This window comes from Ctenocephalides felis, unplaced genomic scaffold, assembly GCF_003426905.1.
Source record: "Ctenocephalides felis isolate EL2017-DRISC unplaced genomic scaffold, ASM342690v1 CF-g0.4_SCAFFOLD_01170, whole genome shotgun sequence".
NCBI lineage: Eukaryota > Metazoa > Arthropoda > Insecta > Siphonaptera > Pulicidae > Ctenocephalides > Ctenocephalides felis.
The window spans coordinates 66,838,988-66,863,263 of NW_020537324.1; the positions used below are offsets into that span (position 1 = coordinate 66,838,988).

General features: G+C 28.8%; 1 protein-coding gene and 1 long non-coding RNA gene across 2 annotated transcripts in view; one reads left to right on the forward strand and one right to left on the reverse strand.

The window, feature by feature from the left end:
* Window positions 1-24,276, forward strand: part of LOC113367558 — a gene marked incomplete at its 3' end in the record, with an annotated part of 106,110 nt that overhangs the window by 33,861 nt on the left and 47,973 nt on the right.
* LOC113368106 lies at window positions 20,353-20,661 on the reverse strand. The gene is made up of 3 exons (XR_003366340.1): window positions 20,642-20,661; window positions 20,460-20,586; window positions 20,353-20,390 (listed from the first exon to the last, which is right to left on the reverse strand). It is a non-coding gene; the product is annotated as an uncharacterized LOC113368106 (long non-coding RNA).

Consider the following 24,276-nt stretch of genomic DNA (forward strand, 5'->3'; position numbering starts at 1 on the left):
ATACTACATAGAATAGAACTTCGTCAATTTTGTGAAAGAATTGAACATATTTTGTAAATATTTTGCTGCGGCAGAGAAATATGTACAATAATTTGTTGAGATACACCAGTTAATGATAACATAAATGTATTCTAAAATAACGATTTTTAAAAACCATCAAAGCTTGATCAAAGCTTGATTTTTAGCTGTGACACATTAATATCTTCTGATCGATTAGCAACCAGGTGTATTAAATTCGGTATTTAAATTTTGCGACTTGTTATCAAGCAGTAATAATACAAGATTTTCATTGCCGCAATATATATTTACATTTACAGTGCTATTAGAAATATACTAGCAAACCCGACGAACTCCGTTTCGCCACCAGATGGTTTCGTGAGACAGATGAAGAAATTTTTTGTTTGTTTTATATTTGAAAAGGAAAAATTTGATTTTATTATACAACAGTAATGAATTTATTTCGATTACAAAAATGAAGTGTTTTTTAGTTGAACTTCTCTAAGTAAACCACATTTTATGTTTTTTGGTCTGACGTTAACACAAACAAAGCGGATGGTTTTCCAACTCGTGAACAGGCAACGTATAACTGCTTATGTGAAAAACAATGATTTTCTAAATAATCTATTTGAAATTTATCCCCCCAAACACTAAGCGATTTGCCTGAGACTTGTTATTGCGAACGCAATGCGAACTGGAAATTGCAATCGTTTGAAGTCAAACGGAAGACCATCGGCAATCATGGTATGTCACCAAATCGCCGGCAATTTTTGATTGAGTGGTGAAATTCAGTGCGTGTACATCTTGTTGACTTAACCAAGCATAATTCTGATAATTTTCACTAATGTCATTACTCGAATTTTTTATTACGGTGCGTGAAGTTCCACAAAATTGTCGAAATCGCTTCGTGCGTTCTGGAGTTACTTCGTCAGGAAGGAAAACCCGACTTATTTTTATATATATAAAAGATATAATGTAATCTTATCAGAAAGAGTTTGGTCAATCACTGGGTTGCAGTAGAACTTTAGATGGCGACATGTACATGTAGTTCTGATCGCTGTTTAAAAAAATTTTTTTTAAAAATCCGAGTAATAATCTGAGTAACCTATTAGGCTCATCATCCTCTCTTTATTATTTGCTTCATCCCAGACCCATTAAAGCACAATAAAATTTATTGAACCATCATAATCATCAGTAGCAATCAATAAGTGCGACAATGAAGCACGCTGAGCGCCGCCTCACGATCGAGGCGCGTAATTAGAGCGCGTGCGAATCGATTCATATTATTTATATTATTTGTTAAGTCGTCGGCACACATTTCAATAACTGGTCGATCCGGTCGATAAAGCGAAACCATTATGCAACCAGTGACTGCATCAGGATAATAATAACAAGAAGAATTAAATATAGAGGTACTCGTAATTGTTGCATGTGCTCTCTCTTGACGGCTCTGCTGTTGACTTGATACTGCATGCATGGTGTTATGGTATGGTATTTATCGATAAGGTATTTACATTGCGAGATGTGAGGGTAATAATTTATTCCAGATGTCGATTTTGTAATATGATTATGCTTAAGAGGAAAAATATTATGAGAAACATTACATACTTAGCATGATATGTATATGTAGTAATAGTTGCAGAAATAACCGGAGGCTGTTACAAAATTACTAACAGAAATCTACTATAGGAAGTTGAAAAGGAAATCGCCACTTGTTCTAATTAACAAGGAGAACCTCAGGTTGTTGGATTTTGTTGAAACTTTGCATTGTGATAAAGTTGATAATCAAACCGAACAATTTCAAGTATTATAGGCCTATAAGGGGTAGTTTAATTATAGCTAGTGGGGTGTATGTCATGGTGCCTTAAGGCAATTTGCTGAAACTTCTCCTACCGTAATTAAAAATCTTGATACGGAACCCAGAAAAAAATTACACAAAATGTGTACACATTATTAAAATCTCTATAAAATATCTGATAATTTGATGTACATATGTCTAATAAACATTTTTGGCCGCCAATGACATTTTTAAACTTATTTTTATTGAGAGTCCACAACCGCTGGACCTGCCTTCCCAAAAATTAAATCAGTTTTTCATCTTGTCAATACAAATAAAATGTTTTTTGAAATATTTCAAAATCGGACGCTCCGCTCGCTTAAAAACTGATTTACCGTTTTTGGCACTTTTTGCCCCGTATCTTCGAATGTTTTTTGAATTATTCAAATCGGTTGATCCGTGTTCCCGAAATCGTTGACGAAAATTTGTATCCGCGCACACACATACACACATACATCACTTTTTTTAAGATATGCCAAAATATTCAGAAACCTTTGAAACGTAAAGATATATAAAAAGTATCATTTTCGATTTTTTGCGATTACTATAACTTACCCTACGGGAAGTTAAAAATTAATCAAACTTTTGAAAGTAGACGCCTAAATTGTTTAGGTTAGGCGCTTGCTCATATTTCTTGCGCTTGGATTCATAGAGTTAAAAATGTAGAGTGTTAACAATGATTGAATTCAAATTTTGTCAGCTATAATCTTTTTTTTCTTTTTTTTTATTTTAATTTGGTTTTATGTTTAAATAGTGATTAAATATAATGATTTTGAAATGAAAGTTAAAATTTTAATAATAAATATTGCAAAAATATTTAAAATTTATAACAAACATTGATATATTTAAAACAATTCTGTAAGTAAAAATATTAAATAAGTACCATTTTGTCTTTACATTGGCCACTAGTGTTATTTATTATTTTATCTTTTTGTGCTATACTAATACCGTAGTGGTAATACATAATTTAATACAAATTATTTTTGTATACAGTTTTTAACCAGGATTCGATCTGAGTACCTCTGTATCTGAGTATCGAGCGTTTAGCCTTTTGGATTGACTCATCGTTATTTTAATACAATGTTGTTTGTTCAGCAAACAATTGTAAATTATTAAATTTTCTAAATGTCTTAAACTGGACAGTCGTAAATACATATTTTGCAAAAAAGCTTACAAAGCTTACTACTTTCCCAAACAATTTTGTCGTTGTGGTAGAGATTTTCGATTGAATTATTTTTGTTATATGAATGGAAATTCCCTGTACCAAGGATCTATAGGTATTAATCCATAAGTTCATTATTATATGTAATGAAAAAAAAAACTCGTAAAATTTAATAAACTATGTAAACCAAAATATTTGTTGTTTGAAAAGTTGAATTATTTTTATGCTAAGGATATTTTTCACTCAAACGTTTCTTATTGTTTTGTTTACATATTTAAAATTCGTAGAGACTTGAATTCCTTCAAGTGCCACGTTTTCTTGTCGAGGAATTATTATGAGTAATTTTCTATTAATATATTGTTCATTCATAGTTCGAAGAATTACGAACATAAGGAAATATAACGCTTCTATAGTATACTGATTTGTAATTTCAAATATGTTTTGTCCAAAATATCATTTTTTAATATGCAATTACACATATGTATAATTATTTTCATTTTTATTCATTTGTACGAAAATAATTTTAAATATCATTAAAATGAATTGTGGATTAACAAGCTATTCCAGGACGTTCTAAGAAAATTCAAATCATATGTTTGTTATGAGTTGGTTATGTGCATATTACAAGTTAAGTACACGATGCAGTTAAGTACACGATGCACCTACTGAATTAATAATGTTACTCTCACAATTATATAAGTGATGGACCTCAAATGATCTCTCAATGTTTAAGTATATACGAGTGTGAAGTTTATTTGAATCTCTTATGAAAAACATTTTATTCCTATTGGTAAAGCCACTTGCTGATTACATTTTGGCAAAAGCAAATCTAGCCGATTCAAATACACGAGGCAAAACGCGCAAAAAATGGCAATTAAGTTTTTGAGAGAACTTTCGATTTGAATGATTCAAAAAACATTGCACTCGTATTGACGTAAGGAAAAATTGAAATTTTGGGAAGGTAGGTCCAGCGGTTTTGGAGATCAGAAAAAAATTAAAAATGTCATTCACATTAAATTTCATATATTTTATAGAGATTTCAATAATAAGTACAATATTTGTTTAAATTTCTATGGGATCCGTATCAAGATTTATAATGTTTAAAGTTTACTTATTTATTTCAGGGGGCGTTCATTAATCACGTGAGGTTTTTAAGGGGAGAAGGGGTTTGACAAAAAATCACGAAATATCACGTATAAAGATATCACGTGTATTTATTTTTTAACTAATTTTATTTAAAAAGTTCAAACATTGTCATTGTCAAAAATTCAAAAAATGTTCAGTTTTTTTACGTAACTAAAAATACACGTTTGGTGGGGGAGCGGGGGGTAATTTTGAATATCATCATGTACCACCAAGAGGGAGGGGGGTCCAAAAATCTCCAAAAACTTGCTCGCGTGGTAAATGGGCGATCCCTCAATAGTCTTGGACATTTTCGACAGTATGCTTCAACAGACTTCAGTGGGTTTCAAAATTTTCAATTTTCAAAAATTTCAAGTTTTGAAAAAAGTCGATTCTTTAAAAAAAATCGTCAGTATTCTTAAAAATCTATATTTTTCAAAATTATAAATTACGGTACGGAAAGCTTCATCAATTTGCTTCAAGACACGATGTCATTTACCACTAGTCAATATATTATTAGACGACTTAATGGTTATAATAGTTTTATAAGATGTTGAATATTTGACTATAGGAATTAATTTTTAAAACTAAAATTGCTTTCTTTTTTAATTTTTTGTTTGGCCTCTCTTACTCTGAGCATTTAGCCACCTACAACATTTTTACTTATTTACATTCTATACCAATTTTTATATCATATTCAATCTATATATATCTTATTCTATTTTTTCCTTCTTCTTAATTTCTTCAATTTTATGCAGTTTTCTATCAAATTTCTAATTCTATTTATCTTCTATCTTCATTCCACTTTTCTTTTTCATTCTTCTTTTTATTCAATCTCAGCAAATTCTGATATTTTTTCTTCTTACTCCTAATACAATTCAGCTTTTCGAATTCTGTAATTCCTATTTTTCTTAATTTTCATTCAATTTCTACTTAACAAATACAATTTTTATTTAATTTCAAATTAACTACACATTTTTTTCATAAATTCTAAGTCAATGACAGGATTCGATTCAACGATCCCTGTCGTGAGAATCGAACACGCTACCATGTGAGCTATGCTCGCCACAAATAGCTTCATTGGGAGTTATTTAGAAAATGTACAGTTCAATTGACATACAGTTCGATAACTTCTATTTTGAATGTACTCCTAAACCTGGTCTTCAACCTAAGTTTCCTGAGTTCGTCTTCGGAATCTCTTCTTAACGCATTGCCTATATCACATTGTGTTCTTCGCGTGCGGTTCTCTTCGTGTCGCCCCTCTTCTTCACTATTTTGTATTCTCGGTCAGTGCGCTTTAAATAAGTATTATTGTGTTGTTATGTGGGTGTCGTGTGCTCTGCATACACATGTGCTCCTCGTCTGACGTATCGTATAGGTTGTTACAAGCTTGTATTATGAGTCTGAATGAGCCGAGACTCTGACACCAGATAGGCCATGTCTTGTTAGAGGAGGCGCTGATGTACCAGTAGATCTTGATTGTCTAGTAGATTGTCATTTAATAATTATGTTAGCATTAAGTTGGAATTAGAATTAAATCATCGAGTGATAAATAGATTGACGGGTCTTGTTTCAGAAGTCCCGGGTTCGATACCCACTTCGAGCAGCCTGTTGTCAGGCAGCAGTGACAACGATTTTCACTTGAAAATATAGATAGCAATATGTTTCCAAGTGAAAATAGCCCTTGCCCGGCATTGCTGCACCAATAAAGTGTCAGCCCTATTAGATTAATTCTAATAACAAAACATCATCAAATATGGATGGATTAACCATTGGGTTACCATCTACAAAATACAAAGTAAGGAGAAGTTTTAGCCCAACAGCTCATAGGACGTAAGGTTCTGATTGCTGTTTAAAAATAATAAAAAAAAACAAATCTAATTAGGATTTGATTATAACCCAAATACACTATAAAGTACTAATTCATATCGACTAATAATGTGTTCGTATTATTTCTATATGACAATTGTGCCGACAAGTTTAGAATGAGAAAAAGCTTATTCGGCTTGTTTTAATTGTACTAAAATTCGGTCCTCGCTTGAAGATGAAACAATTGATTGTTTATCTTTTTAAGAGCTTATTTTAATAACTATAATATAAGCTATTAATTGATTTTTTTGTTTCCCTAAATATGTAGTTCATAGAACATTGAAGTTAATATATATTTTTTTACTTGGACGTTTTTTGTATCTATCTACTCTTATTCATAAAATAAATATGTACTCATTTTAGAACAATAATAATGTTAATATGTAAATATAACAACTGCGGTAAATAAAAGTATGACTAGTAAATTTTTTATTGACACTACCGGTATGAATACCGGGATCCCGGTATTACAAATTTCAAATATCGAATACCGGGATTCCGGTATTACAAATTTCAAATATCCAATACCGATATTCAGATTTTAATACGGTATTGGAAGCCCTAATTGGAATCATATTGCATTGATAACACTAAGTGACAAAAATGTTACTTTTGTATTTATATTCGAACTTTTTTTAAAATCCACTTAGAATTGTACGCCGATTTTAATTATACCTTCTGTTTTTCCGTGACAGCTCCTGTTTTTGGAGTTTTAGGGAACTGCCCCATCATGCATTTTGACTATGATTATTGCAATTTAACAAATGAGTTTACCTGCTTATTTTAGTATGGCTTCGACCCTAAATCGTGCTAAAATTGCATTGTTAATGTTGAAATAGAAAAAGAAATGCTATAATTTTTCACTCCTGTTATTTAGTCAAAAACCTCAGAGTCATCACGACGACTGTTTTTCTCTGAGTGGTAAATATTAAAGGAATGAATTTAGTCAATTGAACCCAATGGTCTTGGAGTCTACTCTACTACATTAACCTTATCTATACTAATAATGAACAACCCAGAGCATCAACATTTTCTGTCTATCATGTAATGAATTGAGAGACCAACTGATATATTTGCTGATCTCCAAATTAGTCAACTCATAAAAAATGCAAGTTTGTGAACTCTATGAATAAAATCCAGATGAAACCTAGGGAGTTTTTCTTTTTCGTTGTAACAAATTTTCTCGGATACAAAAAAGTCAGCAAGACAGTTAAGCTTGTTGAATGCTTGCTATGCAATTTTAAACGTGAGAATCAAAATTCATTATCTGCACTCTCATTTAGAAAGATTTTTGAAAAATTTTGGGGATGTTAGCAAAGAACATGGGAATTCACTAAGACTTCAGGACTTTGGAAGAGTTATATCAAGGAAGGTGGGACATCCACATAATGGCTGACAATTGTTGGAGCGTACGGCGAAATTAGTCGTAGTAGTCCACGATCAAAATAAAATAAGTTTTTTTTTTTCTTTTTTTTTAACTCTGTTTTATTTAGCAATCACAAATACATAAAGATTCCTATGAGCTGAATTGACAATATTTAAGAGTGATGTCTAAGAAGAACTCCAATGAGATCTTCTTAGTTTAACAATTATTATGATAATATTATGTTAGAGCTAATCTAAGACTAAGTCTAAAGGCTTCGTTTCAATCTCCTTATGCCTAAAGGTTGTCAACTATTGATGGGTAAAATAAAATATGTGTTAATTTTTGCTGTAATTTGAGGTGAAACTAGCACATTGGTATATCTCGATGAATAGGGAATAGAGCTATTAGCAAAGTTCTGTAACTTTTGTTGCAGTCAACGTCTCCAAATTACTTGAAACATCTCAGGAAAAAAATAGTGTCATGCAGTATAATCTTACTAACTAATGATAGTATATTATTAGTTGTTAACTTTTCTTAGGGTAAGTTATAGTAGTCGCTAAAAAACCAGAATGAAAATTTTTGCTTATATTTAGATACGTTTCAAAGCTTTCTGAACATTTTGGCATAAAAATGGATTGATGTTTGTATGTATGTGTATGAATGTATGTGCGTGCGGATACAAATTTTCACCGACGATTTTGAGAGCACGGATCAACCGATTTGGATTATTCAAAAAACATTTGATGGGGAGACGTGCTGATTAGTTTTTCGTAACAGGGTTATTTCAAACATTTCAAAATCCTTTAATATCTAATTCTTTTAAATAATTTTGAAGCTTTTAAAAATATTAATTAACGGTACCTGTTGTTCCAGCAATTTACTTTAAGACACGATGTCATGCACCACTAGTTTTTCAACTAAATCTCATTTACCATTGACCAGCTCTCCACTATCTATCTGGTGGATTTGAGCCGTCTGAGTGCCTCCCGCCTGCATTTTCAACTTTGATTCAGTCAGACCGGCGCTCCCGCGAATCGCGCACCGTGCTTTATGCGATTGTTGTGGAAGAACATGTGTTAAAATGTGCGTTGTGAGTGACAGGATTACTTTATATGGATGTCAGTGAGGTGCTAGCATCCTTTGTCCGACAAGGAAATGCGATGATATAAAGAAATTTGTGTAATTTACAGAAATTTAATAATGTGTTGTTACGAATGTTACGGTTAGATAATAGATATATATATGTATATATATATATATATATATATATATATATATATATATGCATGTTGTATAGGAATTTTATCTCGATACCTTTCTTCCATGAAGATAATACGGAACGTAAAAGTAATATTTGCTTAACAAACGAATCTGATTAAATGCGTATCCCCTTATTGATAGTCAGTTCATACAAAAGCTATGAATGCTGTATCTTGCTATAAGAAATAACCCAACGGAATTAAAAAAAATTGTCTGATTAAATTTTGATTAACTATGAACCTTTTCAAGATTAATTAATGTAATTAGATCCTCCTGTTACATAATTTTTGATTAATTTTTTATATCAAATCAAAATAGAACTGTGGCAGTGACATGCCATTTCATGATCCATGTCAGGCACACATGTCTGACAATTTGACCAGAAATTTTCTTGGCTTGTCGATAAAAATAGTTTAAATATATGTGCTAAACAAAAAATAGTGTTTTTCATGTTTTCTTGATTTTTAATTAAATCATCTAATAAAGTTGTCATGGCCGTTCAGTTGTCAGTTTTTCTTATATTATATAGTGGCGACTAATGAAGTACAAAATTCACAAACTTAAGTTATTTGTGATATAGTAAACGTTTTTATGAGTAAAATGGTATAGTTTTAGAGTGAGCCTAATAAGGCTATAATTCATTTGTAGCTCAAAGCTCTTACCGATATATGTATAATTCAGTAATAATTCTATTAAACTTTGTGAAATAGCAGTGACTAAATTTGTTGAATAATTCAGACTAAAACAAAATTACTATCATGTATTAAAAGTATAAATAAGCAAAATAATAAATATTCATTTATTCTCATTTTTTAATCGAACCTGTTGTTTACAAATTAGTCATTTACTAGATTACTATTGCACTACAGTCTGTAATTTAATATTTATAATTATACACTAGTTATACACTCATCTAATTATGAGCAAATATTAAAACATTATACAGGTTCTTCCATAATTCATCGTGAAGCCAAAACAGGGTAGCATTGATAATTGTAAAAGAAAAATTAAAAAATAATATCTTGCCTAGTTTGTAAATTATGAGCTTTTAAGTGCAATCCAAGACTTTGGCTAAACTGTGACCGGTAGTTAAGGTTAATTTTCATTAATTTTTTTCTATTAAACTTTTGGAATCATAATCGTGAATAACATTTCTAAGAACACAGTTAAAAACTATAATACAATTGTCTCAAATTTTCAGGAACTAAAACTCTTGTTGACCTATAAATTTAAAATTTTCAAAATTTGTCATCTTTGAGAGTTCTTAATTTAAAAATAATACACTAAATTGGGTTAGCAAGATCCATCAGAAGTTTGGGCATTTAAATTAGGATTGTAAAATTATAAAATTCTTGATAGTTTCATAATAAAAAAAACGAGTAAAAATAGAAACCTAAGGCTGAATTATATTTCACGAAAGAAGCATGATAGCAACAGGTTAATCTTTGGCCAATTTATAAAGGATATATATATATATACTAGCTGACCCGACAGACGTTGTTCTGTACCCACGTCTACAATTTTACAATATTTTATACTAATATTTACTGCTTAGTTAAAAATAATAATTACTGTTTTTTTAATTACTATTTACACCAATATATGAGTGATGTTGAATGTAGAACTGTTTTCAAATAAAATGATTCTTCTCAATTCCCACAGTTAACACTTTAATTATTCATTTAACAAATATTAAAAAATGTTCAATAAAATTGTATATTAAAAATTATACACTGCGATTTATAGAATATATATGCGGCATAATACTATATAGCATAACTTTGTTGATCGTGAGTTGAATAGAGCACATGTGAACAGGATTTGACAAATTAATTCACTTCAAATATAAACTTAAGCAATAATGTATATTGATTTATTAGTGAAAAAAATGTAATTTAGATATTAAAATTACTAAAGCCAGTTAAAATATGGTACAATATTATAAAAATTATAGGCAACATTATTGAAGCAATTATTTTGGGTAGAAAAATAAAAGGTGGTATTGCACCTTTGCCGCGAATGCTATATAGTAATTCTTTCTGAATTTGTTGTACTTTTTAAAAGATTTCAATTTTCAACACGTGTATCTTAAGCTGTGACATAAATCACAAAGGCAGACGATCATTTTTAGTGTGATAAATTTGGAAAATCGATGTTTTAGTCGTGAATAAACAAAAAATCATTCATTTATACATCCACATCTACAGGTATGACTAAAAATACTATATAACCCTTAAATGCAATAAAATAAATTGAGCTATTGGAAATTTTGTTCTATAAATCGCAGTGTATAATTTTTAATATACAATTTTATTGAACATTTTTTAATATTCGTGCTCTGTGAATTTTTTTAATGTGCTCCAATTTACTTGATATTTTGGAAATAGGCTAATCTTTATCTTAAGTTCAGAAGTGAAAACAATTTGCACTCCGTCACCATCCAACGCATTAATTGGATTATTATTCTTTTAATTCTGATTTTATCAGAACTTGTAATACACTATTTTAAAGGTGATTAAATGAGCTACAACTTTTTTTATCATAAATTTTACCGTAACTTCTCTTATTGTGAAACGGCGAAGGGTTAAAGGGCTCGAAAGACTTCTAGTTGGACAGCCGCGCACTCCTTAATTAATACCTCTATCAATATTTGTATAATGGAAAAATAATAAACAACAATAATTAGTCAGAAAAATACCTCGAATTTTCATATATATATACTTTTATACGTATTCTTTCAGAGATATTATAATGAGAAATGGATGTTTTTTTTAATGATTTTTTTTATGAAATCATGAGTTTTTTTTAAAATCGTTTGTACTAAAGTTGTGGTATTTTCTAGAATCCATCAAGATCTCTTAAACCAAGTTAATTCTAGATGGAATACGATTATTTTTAAATTTGGTGGAAATGACACTGAAAAACTATTTTATTTAAATGAAAACCATTATATGCGTCTTTTATTTGCATGATAGTTTACTCATTTTACTCGCAGAAGTACTCATTTTGAAGCTTATTTTGAGCACTATAAAAACCCATTTTCATATCTAGCCTAATAATGTTCCTAAAACACTATAAAATAGCGATTTATTAAGATTTTAATTGATATAATTTTGTTCATTACATGATTTTCGTTAAAATGTATATTTTTGAAGATATTAGCAAAAAATGATGAAAAACGCAAAAAAGAAACAAATTTTCAGTAGCCAGTAACTTGAAAAGTATTTGCTTTTTTAAAAAACATTATTAAACATTTTTCTCTTATAATTAGTTCTTTTATCGATACCAAACGTTATTTTGAAAAAAGTAAAATTACACCACTGAAAAGAAATCTCATCCACCCGGGAAGTGGTTAAGGAGTCTAAATTGTTTTCACTTCTGAAGAGCAAGATGAACCTAGTTCCAAAATTCCAAACGAAATGGAAAACAGTAAAAAAAGTTCAGACCGAAAGCGCTCCATTGAGTAAATATTCCGTACCCAATGACAATAATATGAATTTTTGACACAATGAAACTTCTAAATAATTTTTTTTGTATTGTGACTTAGTATAGTGAGGCAAAACGACTGCAAATTGAATATTTTTGAGTCTCCTTCGCACGAATTCGTGCGGCGAATCTGTTCGCAAAGTGCGCAAACAAAATTATTGCAAGCAAAAGCACGTGTACGTTGAGAACACGATTCGCGGTGCGCGTCAGACGCATGCGCATACTGTCAAACGCATATGTTATATTATTTGCATCTTATATTAATTTAATATTTGGCACATCTCAGCTGCTTTTCGGCATTAATAATGTAGACATTACATTTTCCTTAATCATAATCATGAATTTATTATATTTTAATATTGCCTTAGCCTATAAGTGAACAGAAATGTTTGGCAAATGACAGTCTTCAATTGTTTTTAATGTCAAACTAAGCTTCAAATATTTTCAAGGGCAAACAATGATAAGCGGTTTTTTGTAATTTTTTCCATTTATTTCTACAATCTAACTATATTTCTATGAATCAAAACATTCTAGAAAATTTCCCGAACAAACTTCAGGAAGATTCATGAAAATCCGAATTATAGTTTAGGAGGGATTATGAAACTTACATTGTTACAGAAGAATTTTATATATAAGATATATATATATATATATATATATGTTTAATTTGAGTTTAAATTCGGGCGTAACATCAATAAAAATAGTATGAGAGTTTTTTTAAAAGTTTATTTATTTAAAATCCATACGTTTCGGCTAGCATCTTAGCCATCATTCAGTGGTAATCAAATTAACTATCTGGACGAAACGTCTGGATTTTAAATAAATAAACTTTTAAAAAAACTCTCATACTATTTTTATTGATGTTACGCGAGAATTTAAACTCAAATTAAACATATATTTCTACATAAAATTCAAGACTATTCAATTTTATATATATATATATATATATATATATATATATATAATATATATATATCTTGATAGTTTTTTCGACGTTGAAACATATTTCAAAGTAACTAGCAGCCCATTCGTCGAAATAAAAAAGGTATAAAGTGTAAATACTTTTATTTATACGTTTCGACACAAGATGCGTGTCATCATTCAGCAACACAGGACAAAAACACTCAACAAAAATTTATTTTAAAAATTAAACTTAATAACATATAGAGAAAAACATTTTTTTAGAAAAATTATGAATAACTAAAAGATTTGAAACTAATTTGACTAAAAGTTATAAAATACATAATTGTGAGACGAGAAACACGCCATACCGAGCATCCAGACTCGACTCAAGACTTGAGTCGAGTCTGGATGCTCGGTATGGGCGTGTTTCTCGTCTCACAATTATGTATTTTATAACTTTTAGTCAAATTAGTTTCAAATCTTTTAGTTATTCATAATTTTTCTAAAAAAATGTTTTTCTCTAATATGTTATTAAGTTTAATTTTTAAATAAATTTTTGTTGAGTGTTTTTGTCCTGTGTTGCTGAATGATGACACGCATCTTGTGTCGAAACGTATAAATAAAAGTATTTACACTAGTGATGTGCCGACTCGAAAATTTCCTGATTCGAGTGATTCGAATCAGAAAAAAACCTGATTCGAATCATGATTCGAATCAATTCGAATCAAGTTCATATATGAACAATTATAATTTAAGAGAAGAAATAATATCATTTTAATAATTTTATAAGTGAAATAATTAATTTAGTAAGCAATTAATTCCAAAAAGTGCAGAGATGAATACATTTATACTATATATATAATAATAAACTAGCTACAAATATAACTAATCTTTCAAGTGAATTTACAGTAAAATATAACCAAACACTTCTCTATCACTAAAGCATATAAAACAATATTCTTAATCTTACGTTGAACGAATGCATGTGTATATTATTGATTGTTTAGATCTAATCTAAACAGGGGGCTGAATCTAACGTCTTACGAATGACTTAAAATTCAATCCACTATTGTAAAGATTGATATTATTTCATTTGTGTGAATTTGCCATTACTTGCATAATTAAAATATAATAATTTTGTATGTGCATAAAACTCGTTGTGTAGTTTATTTTGATAATAATTAAAATCTAAATCGCGTATTTATTATCTAAATGAGTTTTTGATATTTCATGAACAAATTTGCTCTCAGCGCTTAGTCAAAAATAAACAAACACTCAAGACCCATACGCACTGCATCTCCATAAGTCGATACGCTAAACACAGACACATGTTTCGAACTCAAGTCGGTATGATTCAGTTTGAGTCATATGAACTCGGATAAATTCATACCGACTTGAAGTCGGGATAAGTCGGTTTGAGTCATAGGAACTCGAATCAATTCATAACGACTTGAAGTCGGGATAAGTCGGTTTGAGTCATAGGAACTCGAATCAATTCATAACGACTTGAAGTCGGGATAAGTCGGTTTGAGTCATAGGAACTCGAATTAATTCATAACGACTTGAAGTCGGGATAAGTCGGTTTGAGTCATAGGAACTCGAATCAATTCATAACGACTTGAAGTCGGGATAAGTCGGTTTGAGTCATAGGAACTCGGATGAATTCATATCGACTTGAATGCGGTTAAAGTCATATAAATTGGAGTCGGGTGATACATTTAAGCGTATTAAAGGCGGGTGACTCGCATGATTTAATTCAAGATTTATTTTTTATATTTATTATTATTATTTTTTATATTTATTATTATTATTATTTATATTATTATAATATTGAATTAAATTAAAACATTTTTTTTATATTTATGAAAATTTGTGTTCACACATGTTTTATCACAGTAAATATTTCGCGGCTTGATACGAGTTGATTCGAATCAAGTAAAATCTGATTCGAATCAAGTCGTTAAAGGCTTGATTCGAATGATTCGAATCACTTGATTCGACTTGGCACATCACTAATTTACACTTTATACCTTTTTATTTCGACGAATGGGCTGCTAGTTACTTTGAAATATATATATATATATATATATATATATATATATATATATGCCTTTATATTTGCTCTACCTTTTCTCTAGCTCTACGTTTATCTTAAATTTAGCCCTTCCTTTACCTTTTCATTAGTTCTACCTTTACCTTTATTCTAGCTCTACCTTTTTCTCTACTCTAGGGTAAAGGTAAAGGTAAAGCATAATATTATATGACGACTTATAGAATACGAATTGACATAAATAAAAAATACAATCGTAATAAAACATGTATTTTGTTTATTTTGTTGAGTTTGCACTGATCTCTAATCCTATTGCTCTTTGAAACTTGAGGAAGCATTATCGACTTCTTGATCATAAATATCTTGATGCACATATAAATCATCAGCCACGCACTTTCATTTCACTTTTGCTTCTGTGGTTATAAATGTATCAACTGTCGCTTACTATAGGAAATATTTCTTCAGTATACCCATGATAATATAAGTATCGATCAATTTAAAACAACCGTTAAAATATCTTCATATAAAATTATTCCTCTGTTTAACATCTGCTAAAAATAACTGTCGAAAGTCTGGGAACATACTTTTATCATAAATACTTCATCGATATCAGCAACTCGAATACAATTTAATGAAATAATATTTTCAAACATTATTGATTGGATGAATTATTACTGTAAATAGTATAACACTTATATTTTAAAAGTTTATAAACATATCCGGATTTATTTGATGACGCATATATCAACGTAATTTTAAATGAAAAATCTTTTTTAATGATGTGAGTAATATATTTTAATTAAATCTAATCTAAGAATGTAGTAATTTATATGTTTACGATTTTTAATTTTGATCCATAAAATTTAGCATACCTACTTGTATCAACTTTTTATAAATTATATTCCAGTATACGGTAATTAATATTTTTTTGTAGTTGAAAAACATGAGATGTGTTTTATCGTTAATTATGTATAAAGTGTCAGTAATGTGATCTTTAAATGACGAAACATGATTTTTCAACTCTATTAGTATATATTAGTGATGATTTTTTTTACCAGCAAATGTATCAAACACGTAATGGCGTAGTTTTAATAAAATATCTATTATAAATTATTTTAATATTTTTTAATATTTAGCATTTTTCAAAATCGGGTTTCAGTTACAATTGATCATAATATTATGTCTTTCTACACCTAAGTTTCTTATATCATTTATGAAAGATCAGACAAATCTTTGAATAATTTGCATATTGTTTATTGCCATGATCGTGATGAAGTGCTTACATTTCAATGAAAGTAAATATTTATATTTAAGAAAACTCATTGTTTTAAATCGTAATTTGAATAAATCGATAACAAATATAATAATTTGAATTTGCTTTATAATTGACAATTTTTTCATAATTTCCACATATTTCAAATAATTCTTTTTGATTTTTTAATGCGATTTATTTTTTGTGAAGTACTAAACTAAGTACTTAAATCTCTTTATTTTTATCTTGGATTTTTTTCCCTAAATTCAATGAATAATTAATTTATTTTCGTGCACATAATCCTTGAGATTTGTAGAAATATTCAAAATATTTTGAATATTTTAGAACATAATTGAAAAATGAAAATTTTTGCGTATATTTAGGTTTCATCAAGGTCTTTTTCTGTTTTGTCATACCTTGAGAAAAAAATGAATATGTTTGTGTGTACTTTTTGTCCAGGAAGAATTGATTAAATTTTTAGGAAGGCAGGTCTAGTGGTTTCGGAAATCCAATGAAAAAATAAAGAATGATCATTAGAATATGGACATCAAATTGTCGTAAGATTTTACTAAGTACTAATTCTGTTCACATTTCTCTTCAAAATATTTTGAAGCTTTTAGGATTAAAAAATTTTACGTAACGGGAAGTTTCAGCAAATTGTTTTAAGAACATGCACCACTAGTTTATTACTAAATCAGTAACATCTGTAACTACTGAATGTAGATGATGAACAGATATTGTTGTCTGCTAGTAAAACTTACATTGAATCATTTCCACAATGAAAAGCATTATATAGATGCTGACCTATATTGCCACAAGTTAAATGTGCCACGGTTATTATGCAAATTGCTTGCGTGTTTTTGTTAATTAAAAACATCTAATTGATCAAATAAAATACGTGAAAAATAATATAAAGATAAATACAATTTTATATTGCAATCTCTACATACATTGAATATATTAAACCGAAACGCTCCAGGCGCGCGCGGACTGTTTTTCAAAACTTTAATTGATTTTTATAATTAAACCACTTCTCATAAGCCTATAATATTTTAAATTGTTTGGTTTGACTACCAACTCAATCACCATGCAATGTTTCATCAAAATCGCAAAAGAGTAAACCTGCGGTTCTCCATGTTAGTACACTTCACTTTTAAATACACTAGTTCATGCAAGAGTTATTGAATGAGTAAAATCATACTGAAATATATTTTTAGTTGTTGATTCATTAAATTAATAATATTTATAGAATGCAAGTTCTCTTTACTAAAATCCAGCATAATAGCTCGCGCGTGTTTGTTGTTAAGTGCATATTTATAAAATATATCCAATTTCCAAAATAGTTCTTCAAACTTAAATCACAGATCTCCTCTGTAGGTTTCCCTAAAATGAAATATATATATGTCGTCGAAAACGCACACGTGACAAAATATTTCTTCGTAACAGATCAAATAGAACGTGCCTGGCTAAGAATAGAGCTCTGATACATCCTGCCCATCATTTCTAATAGATTTCTCATAAAAAATCTACTAAAAAGGGGGGCTTATGTTAATATTGAATTAAGCGTAAATAGAACCAATATTTGGGTTACTCGGTAATTATGAAAATATGCCAATGTTAATATATATATACACATACACATTTAAATATATATATATATATACACATACACATTTAAATATATATATATATATATATATATATATATATATATATATATTATATGATTCATACTTCATAAATGTGTCATGATCTATTTATTTCACTCTTTTCAATATTGACATCTCGGTAATATGTTTATGTTCTCTATTAATATGCTATGATTCGCGCGAAGATTTACGGAAAAAATGTAATTTTATTTTTTATTACTAACTGTTACTTAAAAACTGTCTTCAAATTCATGGATTTATTTTATAATTGGTAAATGTAAGTCAACTTATTTTTAGAATATTTATTTTTGGGGTAAGTTGCAATGCAGTTGGAGACCTGAAGGCTTGTTATAACTGCTTTTTACAAAATAGTATATTCTGAGATTCACTGATTTTATTTCTGCGAAATAAAGATGGATAGATGATGATTTCTATAAAAAATTCTATAGCAATTGTTCATTATTTTACAATTAATCATTTTCTAGAAAAAGTGCGGTGTTACAACTTGTATCGGGGCTAGTCGTAACATTCTTTAATTTTATCATCTTTTTTGTTTTTCTTTATATGTTCCTCATACTACTTTAGTAGATTCTCTCGTGCTTTTTGTATTTTTTTTTTGGTCCCTCCCTTGTCACCAGGACTAAAGTATTCTAATCTTTAACGGCAAAAATGTTTTTGGTAATAATAATTTCCAGAGTGCAGAAAAAAGCAATTATCTACATAATACCTTGGGGTATATTATAACATGTTATAGCTAACCCCAAAATTTTGTTACAATTATCTCTATCCCATGTAGAAATTAATATGGTCTGAATCTACAAGCAATATAAAATCTACATTGGTCAAATTTGAAACCAATATCGGCTGGTCATAAAAATTGAACATTTTTTATATTGAGGCCATATAGGTAAACCAACATTGGTCTATATTGGTCTATATTTGGAAATTTGGAACCAATGTTGCCTACAAATTGTTGAATGTTGGTAAGGTAATATACAATTAGACAGAGAGCTGGTAAACATTTAGAATTATTAATTATTGAATTATTAAATTATTCTGAAACTTATAACTGATGTTGAAATATTACACAAATATTTGAAGATTTGAAGTTGAAATAATATAACGCATAAATCAATGTCATTTATTTAACAATAAAACACCTGAAATTTATTTATTTATTTATTTATTTATTTATTTCTGAAATGAACATATACGTAAATTTATTAAGAATGTTTTTGTGGAAATTCATTTATTAAATATAAACAATGATACAAATATATAACTGCATTAAAAATATGATTATTTATAAAACACAAAAGTGTCATAAATATTGATTATTTTTTTAATAGATATTTATTAATACATATCAAGTAAACTTTTTTTATAACAATAACAAAAGCAAATAAACTTTCCTATTTATAACATCATCACTCGATAAAACATTTCACAGCATCTGAACATATTTTATTTGTTGTTAATATATTTATTATCCATTATGAAATATTTATTTCATCGTCTAGAACAGTCATTGGAAAACCTACCTTACATTTGATATATATCAAGTAAATTATAATCGAATAATTATTCTATTATAATTTACGTGATATATATCAAATGTAAGGTAGGTAAAGTAATAAAAGTAATAAATGCAAATTAACTTAACTATTTATAACATCATCACTCGATAAAACATTTCACAGCATCTGAACATATTTTATTTGTTGTTAATATATTTATTATCCATTATGAAATATTTATTTCATCGTCTAGAACAGTCTTTGGAAAACCTACCTTACATTTGATATATATCAAGTAAATTATAATCGAATAATTATTCGATTATAATTTACGTGATATATATCAAATGTAAGGTAGGTAAAGTAATAAAAGTAATAAATGCAAATTAACTTAACTATTTATAACATCATCACTCGATAAAACATTTCACAGCATCTGAACATATTTTATTTGTTGTTAATATATTTATTATCCATTATGAAATATTTATTTCATCGTCTAGAACAGTGACTGGAAACTTTTTCAATCATAACCCCAAAATATTTTTGTCCAAGTTTGTATTGTCATCTGAAACCTCGTATTCCTTGTTAATAAATTTATAATATATCATTATATATTATCAATATGAATAATTTATGAAAGCGTTAAAATGAGATTGTAAAATGCACTCGACTCTACTTTTACCTTAAAAAATAATGACTTCATATCATAGTCTAAAATCTTGCTATGCAAATGTACAGATTTATTGACATTCCACATTGCATTTATTATAATCAAACATTATGACTATTCTGTCAAAATTTATATCTTTCCTTTCTATAATTTATTTAGTTACAAACTTTTGATGAAAAACTTTTCGATAACATTTTACTACTAAGCAAACCAGTTTCTCTATTTTCTGCGCTTACAACAATATTACCTGAAAATAAATAAGAATATGTTTTAAATGCAAAGACATATAATTATATTATAACAAGTATTGTCTTACCTTTTATAAATATGAAAGTGCAGTATGTCTTCACTCAAAAAGATTAGGTTATGTTATATTTTATTATGTTATATTTTATTATATTTCACGTAATATGTACAACTGATTTCTCAATGTGTTTAAACTCCTGATCAATATAAAAATCCTTAGTGAGAAAAATAAAATTATCTTGCATTTCTTACCATTTTTATTGAAAACTTGCAAATTTTGACATTTCGAATAGCTAGTTTCCGATTATTTATTAGAGATACTAATAATAATGTAGTTTAGCAGTAATTATTCTAAAAATAAATAGCTATTAGTTACAATGCATAAACGCATAATTAAGTATTATACTCACCAATAGTAAAAAGAATTCGTCTATTAAAACTAAGGTTATGTTAGAATACATAACTTATTACTTAATCTATCCATCCCAAATCAAATCAGATGACGTAAAATTAAGTTGAACTTTCAAACCTTTGTATTTTAATCCAAAGTAACAACAAAGAAATGAAATATTGTATATTTTTCAGAGACAATGCTTACTTAACCAAACTTGTTTGTGGTATATATTTCGCACCAATGCACATTACACACATTAGAAAACAATGTACACTATAACACTATTACACATTACACATAACTGAAAATATTATTCGATTATTTCCAGCAAAACTAGTATCTTAAAACATACTATAATTAACAATTTTGCATTAAAGGCTAAGGACGCCGTGTGACGCGCGTCGCTTCTTGTAGGCATACGTCATGCATAGAAGGCATAGAAAGATCTAGAACCTTATACCTGCGGTTCAGGATAGTGAGTTACTACAACAAGATTGTATATCTTGGTGGTGTAATGGCTAGCGTCGCAGCCTTTTGATTTTGATTTTGGGGTTCAAATCCCAGTCCATTTATTATTATTTTTTTTTTATAATTGTATGAGTAAATAAAATTAAAGTTTTCAATTAGTTTTATATATATCGGACAGTATTTAAAATAAATTACCCTGTAACATTTAACTTTTTTATAATGAAAGGAAACTGAATTTTTATACTATTCTCAACATTTGAGGTTTTCATAAAGAAACCGTATAAAGTATTATACATCATTAGAATCGTCTCAAAATTCTTAGTTTTTTCTTCCACATATCACAACTTAGTATTTCAAAACGTTTGGCCTATGGGCGAGTTGCAGTGCTAAAATTCAAGAAAAATTGAAAAATCTGAAAATAATTATACGAACACACATATTGAATTATATATCATTTTATTCGTAATTTTATTCCGCATCTTTCGTCCGAATAAACTTTTTACGTATCTTTTACCTTTTAATTTGTAAGGTTGAATAATTACATGGTTAAATATTTACAGCCATATATATCTGGCGTATGTTGTTTTCGTTCTGTTGAGTCGATAGCTAAGCGCTAGCGTTGCCGACTCTTAACGTCGTAGTCTCGGGTTCGATCCCAGATAAGATTTTTGTTTTTCATTTTAAATATAATAACAATAATTATGATTGAGGAATTTGAGGAAACAATATTTATTATTAATTAACATGCAAACAATATTTAATAGTCAATTATAAAAAATGTTGCATCAATATTCATTTTTTATTTTGAGGACAATATTTATTAGCTTATGATAAAAAATATTGCATAAATATTTTTTTTCAATTTGATGACAATATTTTGTACCCGATGATAAAAAATGTTGCATCAATAATTTCATTTCAATTTGTGGACAATATTTATCAGTCGATGATAAAAAATGTTGCATCAATATTTTTATTTCAATTTGTGAACTATATTTATCAGCCGATGATAAAAAATATTGCATCAATATTTATATTTCACTTTGGGAACAATATTTTGTAGCCGATGATAAAAAAATATTGCATCAATATTTATATTTTAGTTTGAGGACAATATTTATCAGCCCATAATAAAAAATATTGCATCAATATTTCTATTTTATTTTGAGGACAATATTTATCAGCCGATAATAAAAATATTGCATCAATATTTCTATTTTAGTTTGAGGACAATATTTATCAGTCGATGATAAAAAAATATTGCATCAATATTTATTCTTCTATTTGGGGACAATATTTATTAGCCGATGATAAAAAATATTGCATCAATATTTCTATTTTAGTTTGAGACCAATATTGGACAAGGCCATTTATAGAGATTATTGCCTCAATATCGGCTGACGTTGGCCTGATCGATTAGTTGACATCATCACAGAACCGACGTTCGCCGATATTTTTGCAATATAGGCAATCACGGCCACAGAAAACCGATATTGGTAATATATTGTACCGATATTAATTTCTACATGGGATGTGTGATATTTGACATTAATCAAGGCATCTATTTAAATTAATAATTTAGCAATCGTAAAAATTGTTACACATCATCAAGGATTGATAAATTTGAAACGAAATGAGACATATAAAATTTAAAATTAGTCGATAATAATAACGCTAACCGAAATTATTATACAATTTTATATTATCTTTTACAACTGACGCACCTGCACACTTATGTATACCGTGCCCGTCGGCTTGTGGACCAGTAGACCATGACAACATGATGCGCGGAGGTTTACAGTAAATAATGAATTTCAATATTGTTTAAGATTCTTTGAAAAACTTTTATTACAACCTATCCCTATTACAATAAGCTCCTAGCCCCATACTAAATTAGATATTACTAATATTATTTGATTGAGTCGATTGTATGATAGTCTTAAGTCATAAAATTGAATTTTGTTCAACATGGATAACTTAGGTCTTAAGGGGCGACCATTAATCACGTGAGAAAGTTTTTAAGGATTTTTGGACTCCCCTCCCCCTTGGTGACACATGGTGATATTCAAAGTTACCCCCCTCTCCCCCCGATTATCACGTGTATTTTTAGTTATGTGAAAAAACTGTAAATTTTTTTAATAAAGTAAATTTTATTTGAAAATGTTTGATTTTTTTGTTAAAAAATAAATACTGGTGCATCTTACTATACACCTTCTTCCCCCCTCGTGATATTTCGTGATTTTTTGTCAAACTCCTCCTTCACCTAAAAACCCTACTGATTTTTAATGTGATTAATGGACGCCCCCTAAAATGGATATACAATTTCTCCGATTTTCACATATTTTATTTTATTTCCAATCTAATATTTCAGAACGCATTTATTAGTTGACTATTCCCAATATTCCTTGTGCCAATCGTGGTAAAATTTTATTCAATTTTTTATGTCGAACACGAGTCTTAATCGTGGTAAGTTCCTTACTTTTCCGCTGGGGTATCGATGCAACTACAAATCTTACGTCTCTAAATCTCCAAGAATTATTGCAACTCTTCATTATGCATCGTTCATATAATCATCTGACAATACAATAGTGAATATATGAATTATTTCACTATGTTATGGTTATTTACAAGAAGATCCCATGCCAGCAACTAGATTAAAAGATATATACACATCCACACATCATGTATCCTCCTCAAACTCAGAAATAGAACGGCGTCCGTCCGTCCGCAAGTGCAAGCAATAACATCGATGTGTGTTAATTAAAATCCGACAAGAGCGGATGTGCTGCTCCGTTGGAAAAATATAATGCGCCAAAATACTGACTGAATGCAGGTTGAACTTTTCGCGAAATTCTGAGAACGATCAATTATTTTATTGCTTCTGGAAAGGATATTTTATGCTCTGTTCGGTGGATTTTTATTCTCTCGAGAGTTCAGTACAAACCGAAGCAGCGTGGATTGTTGATGTAATCTGGTATAAATTTCCTTTCTTCACTTGTTTCAATCTACTACACTAAATCATAAC